At 34.3% G+C, this 7,689-nt stretch overlaps 1 long non-coding RNA gene across 1 annotated transcript; it reads right to left on the bottom strand.

Annotated features, from left to right (window-relative positions):
• Nucleotides 1-284: 284 nt before the first annotated feature.
• LOC18444611 (uncharacterized) lies at nt 285-5,124 on the bottom strand. The gene is made up of 2 exons (XR_016051473.1): nt 4,803-5,124; nt 285-913 (listed from the first exon to the last, which is right to left on the bottom strand). It is a non-coding gene; the product is annotated as an uncharacterized LOC18444611 (long non-coding RNA).
• Between the last annotated feature and the right edge of the window lie 2,565 nt (nt 5,125-7,689).

Genomic DNA, 7,689 nt, shown 5'->3' with positions numbered 1-7,689 from the left:
CACACAAATTTTGTCCTTTAAGTTTCTTCACTATGTATAAACTTTTTGCATAGTTAAATAGTGAGTATTTTAGGTGTGCATTGACAAATTGCCAGTTTTTCAAAAAGCAATATCCATGGAGTATATATCAAGTTTAGGTAAGTAATACTTTAAAGCAAAACAATACCAGCAATATAATATAAGAACTACTATGAAGTATCAGCAGATGAGGAATCGGCCCTTGGGTTTAGGTGGTCTAGGTGGCGAATCCAAGATGCCATAGGTTTCATGCCCCCATTAACATGTCAAAAACAACAACACCATGGGAACTATCACCATTCACATGCACAATATTATGAAGTACAAAGCATCTATACATAGTGAAAGCCCTCAAACAAAACACTAACACAGTGAAAGACCACTATATGTGAAAGCCCTCAAAACAAAACTCTATGTGAAAGCCCTAAAAACAAAAAACAAGCACAAAGAGAGACCACCAGCAGTCCTAAATTGTTCGATAAGGTTCTTCATCCTTCGTGAGCATACATCATTTACCATACACTTGGAATTTGCTAGTTCATATCATAAACCATCACTGCGTAATTGGCAAAAATAGGCTTTAGGGTTGCTCTCAAATGTGCTTCGAGGAATGCAATAAGGCCTCCCTGGAGCTTTCATGGTCTTGCCACTACCCTTGCCCTTGCTTCCACAGAAATCTTTCATCAACTTGAGCACCCCACGTAAAATAGCCCGGCCTCCGCAGAAAACTATCTTCATCGCCTTGTGCACACAATATGCCGTACCAGAAAAGCTCTTATCATTAGCTGGGGCTCCAAATATACAACAAATGCCAATGCCAATGCCAATGGGGCTATCTTCAATACTGTGCCTATATCCATTTTGTCTAATCCCAATGTCACTGCCACGGCCCCGACTAAAATGAAAATGAAACTTGGTCATGAAATCAAGAAACATGAAAACTAGTATACAATGCATTTATACCATAAGGCATGTTGTCGATACTATTAATATAGATATAAAGCAAGGGTTTATATTCCATTGAAGTATCAGTTACAGTAGTAGGCATCATTGCCTGATGTAGTAAATATCAACAAACAATGGGTGATAAAGGAATCACTAAGATGTTCATGTTTGATATAAAAATTGTCCCAATCACCTATAGCTATTTAATGTAAATTAAATGCTGGGATTCTTGGAGCATAGTTACCGGGAGTGCCCCAATAGGGTGGAACTCCAACTCTAGAATCCAGATCCGGTGTTTCATAACCGGGATCTTGTTCGGAACATGATTTTTGTATTTCAGGATCTCATTCCGATGAATAAAAGGATCTCGACCCCCACATACCACGGTGGACGTTTGTGAAGATTTTAGATCCCATTCCCGAATAAATGAGGTCCTCCAACCTCGAAATTTAGGATCGCAATCCCTATGTACACGAAAGTTCATCCTTATCTAGCAATGACCAATGAGTTCTAGAATAAACTAGAACGAGATCTTGTTTATGTGGGAACGGGTTCCAGTGGTTAGTGCGCACATGAATCTTTGAGTAATGGGGTTGGGTTCTTGATACAAGTAGAGTTCTATGATGGGAGCGCAGACCAATCATGCAGAGAACACGATCCATCATTGAATAAATTTTGATCCTTTTAAATAGGAACACGATTCAACTTCAATGGGATCTCGTTTCTATTATGTATGGGAGCGTGATCCTATTGCATATGGGAACACGATCCCATTCTATAAAGACCGCGTCCCCATTAAGTAAGGATCTAGATCCCCTTGCATTGGGAATGCACTCTGCCTTCATATGGGATCTCGTCCCACTATTTTGACCCTCACTGGAACTCACTCCTTGAGAACGGGAGCTTTGAGAATCCATGGATCCGACGTTCCTGTTCCCACTTCGGAGCCAATCCTGCTCCTGCTACATGTAACTATGGTTTGGACTAGAGTTCAAATGATTGATTTGGCCAAGGTACTTGGACCTTGACCGAGGCGAGTTACTTAACCAAGTTCATCTCATGGTTAAAAAAAAAAAAGGGGAATAACAAATGTAATAAGTTTTATAGATGTTAAGATACCTATACTTATAATGAGTACTCAAGTAGGGGCCTCAACCCCCTCAACAAGTGGTTGAGGCATCAAATCGTGGTTGTGATTGTGTATATTTTGTAATGAAACAAGAAACCACTTTTAATTTTTTAATTAAATCATGGTGCTTACTTTTTTAATTAAAAAAAAAAAAAACCCACTTTAATTGTTTAATTAAACTATTGTATAAGTGCGCTTTTTTTTTTAATGAAAACAAAGAACCCCACTTATTTTTTTTATTAAATCATAATGGTGCTTACATTTTTAATGATTAAAAAAAAAGGAACCCTAATTGTTTAATTAAACTATTGATCCTGTAAAAGTTAATTTTTAAAAAAATAAGATAGGGCTTTTTTTTTTATTTTTAATAAAATAAAAAAGGTCTACTTTTTAATAAAAAATTAGATCATGTCTGAGAGGATTGGCATACATAATAGCCAACAAATCATTTAGACATTGAATGAATCGGATACATAATATATATAACTCGACCTTGCCCACGCCAAGTCCTAGTTTCTTCGGTTGATTCCATAAACATTGGTTTGGATGTTTTAGTACATCCAATGTCACACCTCCCATTTCTGCTTCGTCTCATCTTGTTAGTGAGGGGTGATTCTCATGCGCCGCATTTAATACCTAGTGGTAGGGGTGGCAATTAACCAGAACCCGGACATGACCTAGGACCTGATGACTGAACTCAACCCAGGTCTGGTATGGGTCCAAAATTAGACCCGAACAATACTCCGGTTCAGGTTCCATCCATGTAGACCTGACCCAAATAGTGTTAATATTTAAATAATATTTGATATATAATATTTAAAAAATAATATATAAATAAATATAACTATATATTTTAGTCATAGTATTTAAATATATTTATATTTTTTATTTTTGGATCGGGTCCAATCAGATCCAGCCAGGTTTGAGTCTAGTCAGGTCCGGATCCAATTCAGATAACTTCCAAGTCTGGATTCACATCCCATAAATTTTTTCGGGTCTAGGCCTGGGCACGACACGACCCGACCCGACCCCTAGCCTGTGGTGATCGTAACCTTGTAGAGAGTAGATAGTCTTATTGTATGCTTTTCTTATTTGAAAAATGTTATGCATACTATAATGGCCATTCTAATAATGAAGGTGCTCGACAGCTATGACATATCAAAATAGTTGATGGTGATGGACAATTCCTTAGTGTTGCTTACTCAAATAGACGAACAATTCATTTCCACCATCTCCATTCATAATGGGATTTGTTGATATGAATCATGGAACCATCAATCTCAGTATTAGATGGTGGAGATGAACTATTCATAAGTGTCGATTACTCAAATAGAGGAACAATTGATCTCCACCTTGTATACCGAAAATGGAAGGTGGAAACCCCTTTTGGTGAATATTAAAATAACTAAAACTACTCTCCTGAATCATGAAGTAGAACTACTCTGATGAAACAAATAATAGAATAACAAATTATGATTAACCATTTTTCGAAGGGTGTGGTTTTCATAAGATGGCAGCCTTGTAGAACAACCTTCACATAAAATGAATGGTCGAGGTTGATTCACTTTTAGTTCTACATGTAAGGTTTTATATAGGTTTGCTCCTCCTTTTTATTATAATATGATGAAAACTATGAAATAAATAAGATGAAATATATAATTTTAAAAAAGGGTTATGCTAGGGTATTAATACATATGGGTATTGCATGAGTGTACTCACCATTTTTTGATACTCACTTCCCCTTATTTTGTAATATATTTTTTTTCTAATAAGGCAAGAAATATTTTTAAGGCCAAAAAAAGGCTCCAAACCATTTAGCCAAAATGGTAGAAAAATGATGTAAAAAAGGAAACCGAAGAAGAAGAAAAATCACTTTTCTTTGGGTAGGATCAGGGATAGAAAGTGCGACTTGAATTGAGTAATCAGTCCTGGCTGAGTCGATTACTCCGGCCTAGTGGAAGTGACTCGATCTGACTAGTGTTGAGTGCTATAGCGTCAAAAAATTATAAAAATATAAAAAATTTCAAAAAATAGAAATATATTTTTAAAGTAAGATTAAAGCAAAACACTTTAAAATGATGTTAAAAAAAGTAATAAAAATATAGATTCTAGAAATCAAGTTGTGAGTGGGGGTATTTTTCGAACTAATCCAAAAAAATACAAAATGTAGGAAACCCTTTCTAATTTTTGCCAAAATGATAGAAAATATATAAAAAATATACCAAATAAATTTTTTATTTTTTAGGATTTTTATATATTTTTTGAATTTTTTTTAATATTCCCGTGTTTGACAGGAAAAAGCTAAGGCCCAAGTCGGGAAAAGAAGAAGAGAGTTCCAAAGGAAATTCTGTGCCAGAAGTTAAGCAACATAAAATTTAAAAATCCTCTAACAATAAATTATTTTAACGATATTTCAATCAATCAATTTAAAAATGTAAAACAAATTGCAAATTTCATCTGCAATGAAATTTTTCTTTTCGTTTAGATCATTTAACTTGCCTTAGTGTTTAGTATCTTGACTCTTTTGATGAATTTTTGCCAATCGTTTTCAAAAAATTTCTGTATGAAAATGGGTAACTATATTTTAAATTTTTTTGAAAGTATCAATCCATAAACGATGCAGTGTACGTATATTTCTACCCCTCTAAAGAAGCCAAAAGAATTAACTGGTAAACCCATTCAACTTAAATAAAACAAATTGATTTTTCACCTTGATCAGCCAGCAATTGGCTCTTAACCTTGCCTTCTCTCGGTAAATCTGCTACTTTCTCATGAGCAATAGGCATGGCATCTCTCACTGCAGAGGCTACTAAATTCGCCCTGGCCATCCCTTCTTTCACTAACTCTTCAGCTTTGGGCATGCTTTCTCTCACTGCAGAGGCCACCAAATTTGCTCTTTCCTTTCCTTCTCTCATTAAATCTTCAGCTTTGGGAACGCCTTTTCTCACTACACCACCCAAAAAATCTGTGAAGCTTCCCATGAAATCACCATTTTCCTTCAACATTGTCACCTTTTCTTCAACCTTCTCTTCTACAATCCTCTTATATAGAGAGAAGAAACCCTATGTTGATATTCCCCTTGCTGTTTTACTTTTAGGGAAAATTGTAAAAAAAAAACCAAAGGTAGGCTTTCTAAGCAAGTTACCCGACCTAACTTTTCCCAACTTCCGCCCAAAAAACCATATTTTTTAGCAAATACCTCTAATACAAAAAATTTATTTATTTTTGGGCGAAAATGCCCTTCTTTTACCTATGGAATCAATTTCGCAAGAGAAGGCGGTCCAGCATTAGGAGAGGCGGTTGGGCGATTATTTGACTGGAGGCTGTTCTGCGTTACATTGTGATGATCCGGGGACTATGTTATTGGAGAAATGGACAGTCTGGCGTTTTGAAATAGCCATCGGCATTTTGAAGAGGCAGTCTGGCGTTTTAAATTGGGGTTTGGCATTTTGAAGTGACATCGGGCATTGTACAAATGCGGTTGGGCATTTCTTTTTATTGAGATCTAAAAATAATTTGTTATATATAGGTAGGGTATTTTCATCAAAATAAAAAAATTGTGGGTATTTGTTAGGAAACATGATTTTTAGAAAGAAGTTATTTGGAAAATTTTGGTTAGAGATAAATTGATTAGAAATTCCATTTTAGGAGATTTTATGCAATTTTTCCTTACTTTTGTGTGAAGTACACCTCTGCCATCATCTCAATTTTTGCTGATTATAAAATTAAAGATGCAGTTTGCATAGTTCTGAGGCTCTAAACGAATAGAGCGCATCCTTCAAATGGTGTCAATAAATATGGTTTTAATACTAAAAATCTTTGTCGTTGTCTTAAATTATATATTTTTAATTATAAAATTTAAATCTTAAAAAATAGTGTAGATCGATTAGATTTATGAAAATTTGAAAATTTTGAAAATTGATGGTCAAAAAATACATTACAAGATACATTATTTACAAAATTTGGAAATCCATTTATTTTTCATGTTCATACATCTTGATGTCAAGATGAACAATTTCAAAATATTTTAAGCATCAAAACAACCTCTTTTTGTGAAATTTTTGAGGTACGTACTGTTTGTTTGTTTAAAGCCTTGGTTCTATATAACCTAAAACTGAATATGTTTCTTTGGGAGGAGAAAATTGTTGAAAGCGGGTACAAAAGTAAGTAAGCCAAGGGGGGTGCATTGGGGATGCACGCGGCTATAACTAGGGGATGCTCATGGGCTTTTTTAGTGTTTGGAGAACAGTGGTCTCTCGTGAGAGATGAGGGACGAAAGCTCATAGTGAGCATTGTAGGCCCTCTTTTTAGGTCTTGTTTAATAGAGAGAGTCCTAGTTTATGTCTTAGTTTAGAGAGAAAATGTTGTTGTAATTTGTCATTTTGGGTCTCATTACTCTTGCAATCTTTATTGTATCAATAAGTAAAGTCTCACAACATTCTCATACGTAGATTTAGTTCACAACTTATAATTGAACCACGTTAAATTTTTTTAGATTTTTTTTATTTTCATTCGTGATGTTGCTTTGATTCTATATTTGATGTACAATAGTTATTAATAAAATATCCCTTGCTGTATATTCACCATCATACATCTCAACCAGTGTTCTCAAAACTAGCCGGTTAGAACCGGAACAGGTAGGTTAGATGGCTACCAGTGGGGTGGCGAGACCGGTTAGGGCCGGTTTTGCAGTACACTTCATTAGTCGACCCTCTCCAAAAAAAACCGGCACCAAAATTGGCTGGTTCAATGTCGAACCGGTAGTTTTTTCTCAAAATCGGCCGGTTTACCTAACCGGTCCGGCTTACCCATTTTATCGCCCTATATAACAATATAACGGTAATGCCAATATCATTATCGAAAAATCAATTTTTCTAAAAAAAAAAACTATTGTGTAATAAAATTAGTTTTTTTGATGAATATGGGAGCTATTTTGCTTGAATGATTATGACTTTTTAATAAAAATTTGTTTTTTTTATGAATATGGGAAGTGTTTTTTTTTTTTATTTGGCTTAATAAAATTATTTTTAGTAGAACTATGATTTTTTAATAAAATTGAGTTTTTTGATGAATATGGGAAGTGTTTTTTATTTTGCTTAATAAAATTATTCATTTTGATAAAATTATTTTTTTGATAAATTTGATTCTTCTTTTTGATAAGTGCATGATAATGTTGCTCGATTTTTATGAATTATGTTTTTTTAGGTGCATGATATAGTTATATTTGTAATGATGGAAATGGGATATTTTGTTTTTTTAAGTGCATGTAAACATTTTGGTTGCTTTATGTTCAATGAAACACTACACCATCTTGTATGTGCTTGCTTCTTTTTCTCTTTTTTTTTTTATTCATTTTCTATCAAGGTTTTTGGATTTTTATGGAAAGAGCCTTTAAAAGATCAACCGATTTTAAAAATTCGATCGACTAACTTGGGATCGGTCACTGGCCGATCTCGATCTGGCCCAATTCCAGAGAGAGAGAGAGAGAGTTTACAAAGGTGATCTTAATTTCAAAGCATCCCTCACATTTTGAGAAATTGATTTTTCTAAAAACAGAAATCATTTTGTTTAGTAAATTTTTTTTTTTTTTTTTAATC

Source organism: Amborella trichopoda, chromosome 1 (genome assembly GCF_054954075.1).
Source record: "Amborella trichopoda isolate Santa Cruz 75 chromosome 1, AtrichopodaSantaCruz75HAP2 v2.0, whole genome shotgun sequence".
Taxonomy (NCBI): domain Eukaryota; kingdom Viridiplantae; phylum Streptophyta; class Magnoliopsida; order Amborellales; family Amborellaceae; genus Amborella; species Amborella trichopoda.
Note: the sequence above shows the minus strand (reverse complement) of the source record. Positions and strands in the feature narration are given on the sequence as shown.